This window comes from Rutidosis leptorrhynchoides, chromosome 4 (assembly GCF_046630445.1).
Source record: "Rutidosis leptorrhynchoides isolate AG116_Rl617_1_P2 chromosome 4, CSIRO_AGI_Rlap_v1, whole genome shotgun sequence".
NCBI classification, from domain to species: domain Eukaryota; kingdom Viridiplantae; phylum Streptophyta; class Magnoliopsida; order Asterales; family Asteraceae; genus Rutidosis; species Rutidosis leptorrhynchoides.
Genome location: NC_092336.1, coordinates 209,233,787 through 209,239,428, shown reverse-complemented (window position 1 = coordinate 209,239,428; position 5,642 = coordinate 209,233,787).

Below are 5,642 nucleotides of genomic sequence, written 5' to 3'. Positions count from 1 at the left end.
CCGTCCGGTTGTAAAGGAAAGCGTTGAACAAGCAACTGTTAAGGCAATGTCCCCTGACATGCTTTTAATTATGGTCTATAACGTGTCGGATGCAATTACTATCCTTGGTAGGAGCAATAGTAAAGCTCACCCTTATAATTTTTCGGTCTGGCACAAGGTCCTGTCTTTGACCACTATGCAACCACCGTTCTTACGGTTGACACCCGATTTAGTTCAGGTGAAGTAATGAATTCCAGGTGAATTCCTAGGATTTTACGTTCAATGGTAATGAACGCATTGAAAATAGGGTTTTCAGAAAACAAATCGGTTTGTAATTTTGATCAAAATATTTTCTCGTTCAAGCTCGAGTTTAGATATCATTGAATTCCATGAGTTTGTAATTCTCAATCTTTAAGGTCAATCTCAAGGATTGAGTAATATCAGGCTTAAAAGCTGATTTTTGATCTTTTAAGGAGATTATCCTTTCTGGGGATCTGATTCATTAGTCTTATCAAGCTAATTTGCATGGTGCCCCCCATTGTACGAGATAAATCTTTCTCATGGTTAGGATAAATCTGACCACTTGGCGACCCTGTTTAATGCTGAGGTCCGTGGATTTCCTGCTGATTTTAGTGATGACTTTTCTAGATTTTTCGTCAACCTACAGCTGGTCTGGATGACAACTTCTTGACCTAAATCAAGAAGCGCGTGTCTTTTTCGGAAGACTTTACTTCCTTTTAATGATGGAATTGATTCATCGTGTAGATCCATCTCTTCTTTTCTTTCATCGGGTAAAATAGTTTAGTTTAGTCCAAAGCAAAAGTATTTTCAGTTTATTTGTTACAGAAATATGTGACATATGTTTAAAATAACTTGGTAATTTTTCCCACACTTGGCTTTTATTTTCCTTTTTATTGTTCTCTATTCCATTTTAAATGAATTTTAACATTTTGGTTTGTTTCTCAATTTATGTCCTTTCCGAGGTAACAATAATTTCGGTGTTAACACCTAGTTTTATCGTTCATAAATATGTATAAACATGATTTTGAGTTCATTTAATTGAAAATTTTGAAAAATTTTACTAGAATTGGGTAGTCAGTATATAAGACTAGGGCTGTTCTTTATTATCAGAGAGCACTAGATTCTAATACAACTACTACGTTACTAGTATTTTTAATGGTAACCAAGTGTATAAAAATAAAAATTTTAAAAATCCGAAAGAATTTAACCCCTTCCCACACTTAAGATCTTGCAATGCCCTCATTTGCAAGAAATCAGTACAATTTAAATTATTGAGGGTGATTAGCGTAGAAATGATTAAATTTTACCAAAGTTTCCAAACATATTGGCGTTTGTTTGCTGAATGATAAATGGTGCATATCATTTGTTCATTTCGTCTGTTGTTACATCACATTTATTTGTCATCTTGTCGTCAAAATTAGTAGCTTTTGCTGAACTTAATGCCAGTCTTTGAAAATGCGCTGTTTTACCCTGTTTTGTACAATCGACAATATACATACATACAAATATAATCATGCATGGCAATTTGAAATGGGACTTAATATCCCACTTTCAAATTCTAAATATGAAATATTAGTACACAATAATAATAAAATAATAAAAATTACACAAATATATCCAATAACATAAGTTTAAACATGAAAAAGTCAAAAGATAAAAACATAAAAATCATAAAAATAACCAAATGGAACTAAATCAGTCTGGATAGGGGTTCCAGTTCATCTCATCGGGTGGGTTCCATTGTTGGTTATAGGTGTTCTGATAGGCTTGGTTATAGTCATACCGGTTAAAGGGTGGTCGGATATCGGGGCTATGTGGCGGAAAATGAGCAGGTCGAGTAGGTACATAGTTATTTGGTACCTGATATGATAGCTGGCTCATGATTTGGTGCTGATGAACTAACCAGCTATCATGTTGGCGTCACCTATAATCCTCGTATACTCGCTCGGAGTTCCACTGCTCATACATACTATGTCTGGCCGCGTTCGTCATTGCTTCCTCATCTATACGAAAGTGGACGTCAAGAATAGCATCTCGAAAGACATCCCTAATGTCTTCCGCCTCCTCCATTTCCTCGTCTGAGCCTCTCTCTACCTGAGGATGAGATCCCTCATAGGGTACTGCCTGGTTACGTCTACTTTTCAATACCTTAGCACCCACATAAACTTTCAATCCTAAGGGCTCAACCTGTTCTCTACAAATCTGTAATGGACCCCCTTGGTTCCTATCAACACCTAAATACTCTCCAATGAGAGTAACAAAAATACCTCCTCCTATTATACTCCCGTCCTGCATTCCCTCTACCATTTTAGATAAATAAAAAGCAACACATTAAGGGATATTGACAAAGCTTCTAGGATCCCGAATACACTTTAGGTAGAATAAATCATATAAGGTAATTTTTTCTTTATTATGACCTCTTTGTGTAATCGAGTTAGCCAAAAATCTATGAATAATACGAAGCTCGGCTCTGTCAATATGTGTATAGGAGTGTCCTCCTGCTCGTGTAAAAACATCAAAATGTGACATACGCCTCCAAATGGCGTCAGCGTCAAAGTTACTATCTACCCGTTCACCATAATGAATCAAGTTTGTACAATCGGGTAATAGCAACTCACCAGGAGTATATATCTGTAAGGCCCTGGCCATGTCCAGCATGGACATTCTGTACATCCTCCCGCCAAGGATAAACCTAAGAAATCTTCTATCATCTATTCTAACAATATTTGTATCAAGTGATACAGTACTCATCAACTCAACACACCATTCCTTATATACAGGTCTACGAATGGTGAAAAGACGTTTCCAATCTGTAAAAGAAGAACTGCCATACCTTTGAACTAAAAGCTGTCTAACACGGTCAGCTAGATGGACCGTTTCCAAAGGGGCCCAATCAATTACCCTTGGCACCTCTACATTTTTTGTTACCAATTTGAATTTGTTCCTTTGATATGTCTCGTAATCTCTCCATCTTCTATCAAATCTCAGATTAGGATGTAGAGTGTGCTCAGGAATCGTTGGGAATTCTACTGGCGGCCTCATTGGGAATACTATGAATTCATCAACAAACTGTACCGGATCATAATAAGGTATGTGCTGATCAGGCTGTTGTTGTTCCTGTTGTGGTTCTTGTTCGTGTTGCATTTCTGGTTTTGGTTCTGGTGCTGGTGCTGGTCGTCTAGATGATGATGCTCCTGAACCTCCAGTATCGGCTTTCTGCAAAACACATTAAACACAAAATTTGTGCATCCAAATATGCATTAGTGTTAGCAAAATAACAACTTAAAACAATCACTATAACATGTTAAATCAAAATTAAACTTATACACATTTTCACAATTTTTCACAATTCTACACTTTTCAAATAAGCACATATGAAAATGTATACAAAATTCATAAGCATTTAACTCAAATAACATGTCAAAATATTCATTACTAATAATTAAACAAGTCTCAAATGGCAAATATATCAAATTAATCAAGTTCATGAATTTTGGACTTAAAAAGTCCACTTTAATCTCCAAAAATCATGTTTAGGATCATTGTTTGGATCATTTAACTATCTAAACATGTTACACTACTCAATTTAGCAATAATTCATGACAAAAATCGGCCATAACCTGTTTATATCAAAAAGCCCCAAATTGCTCAAGAACACAAACCCTAGATTTCTAAAAATTTTGAAGTTTTTGGCTTCAAATCATGTTAAATAGCATCAATCTAGGTTATACATGCATAAAATACTAACAATTTAACACTAATTACACTAGAAATTAACAAAATTGCATTAGGTAAAAAATTGGTAATTATCACAAAAACTAGGAATTTATAGAGTTTAGGGGTGTAATTTTTACCAATTTACTGAAGAATGAGAATTTAGGCATGATTAGAGCAAGAAAAATGACGAATTACGGTGGAAAAATGGCGAAAATTGGTGAATTTTTGGGTGAGTTTCGTGAATGTGTGTGTGTTGTGGTGAGGAAGACAGAACAGGCTGCTGTATGTATCTGGCCTGCATTTGGTCCCCATGCGATCGCATGGGTTCCAAGTGCAAACCCCATGCGATCGCATGGGGTGCCGGCTACAGTGATTTCTGATTTTTTTTTTTTTTTTTTTTTTATAAAAAGGTTATACTTTATAAAACTTATAATTAATTAAATTTTAAAAATTTGGTTTCCTTTAGGAGCGAGGGCGTTTCGGATCGTTGTCCTAGTCTGTCCCTCGACAAAATTTTAAAATTTGTCAAATCAAAGCGCGGTTTTTAAAAGTAAAGATTTTTGGGTTTTTTTAATGTTTTTGGCATACTTTAATTCAATAAGATTAAAAATAATGATAATAAAAGTTCTCGTCCCTCCCTTGGGTAAAGCAATTTCGGTTCAAAGACCTAGTCTTCAACTTACGACGATTTTAAAAATTATATTTTTAACTTAATGAGATAAAGTAAATTTTTGTTTTTAAATTCACACAACTTAAATATAAAATTCAAAATTAATATTAAAAATTCTCACCAAACTTAAAATTTGAAATGCATAAAATTAAAAATTCATATTTTAAAAATTAAAAATTTACACCAAACTTAAAATTTGAAATGCATAAAATTAAAAATTCATATTTTAAAAATTAAAAATTCACACCAAACTTATATTAATTTTTCAAATATTTACAATTTTAAAATATTGATTTTACAAAGTTTACAATATTGATTTAATATTTATATATTAATTTTAAAAACATGGTAAAAATAAAATTAAAAATCTTTTTGGCTTTTTATCCCACTTTAATCAATCAAATATAACCAAAAATATACGCCCCTCTTTTCGGTAAAGTAATTTCGGTTCCAAGACCTAATTTAACTCATGACAAATTTTTGAAATATTTTGGGTTGATTGATTAAAGATATTTATACCTTAAGAATAAACGTTAAATTTCGTAGTGATGTAATAAATTTTTGAATGATATCAATAATTTCGGTCGCCAAACCTAATTTTATTCAATACCAATTTAATACTTTATAGCGAACAAATTAGCGTTTATTATCAAAAGGTTAAAAATAAAAAAAAATAAAAAACTGTACAAACATACCTGTGAAATAGATTTCTTAGTTATATGATCTATCCCATTCATAAGATAGTCGGTTTAATTGGTTTTCCATAGCTACATAGGCGTAACCTCGAGCATTCAGTGTCTTTTCTTCTAAACATATGAACGGTCCGTCTCTGCATAAAGTAACAAATTCGGTGTTTGAATAGGTTTGATTATTTGAACATTTACCTCCATGTGACCATTTTCCGCATTTGTGACATCTTTCTAGGTGTCGTGCTCTTCTTTTTGCTGCGAATTTTGATTTTCCTTTACCAAATTGTAACTTATTATCTTCGCATCTGGATTCTTTTCTAACTCCGTCCATTCTTTCTCTGATTACTGATACTATTTCACTTGGAAGTGTGTCATTATTACGTTTAGTAATCAAAGCGTGTAGCATTAGACCATAGTTTAGTTAACAGGCAGTCTTCATTTCCTAAAAAAAATAAAAATTCAGAATGGGGGGAAAAGACTAGTTCTTTAGGGTCTGCTAGGGAAAGACCATTCGGGTTCCATCTTCGAGAACTACACGAAAACAGACAATCTAACTCTAACAAAAA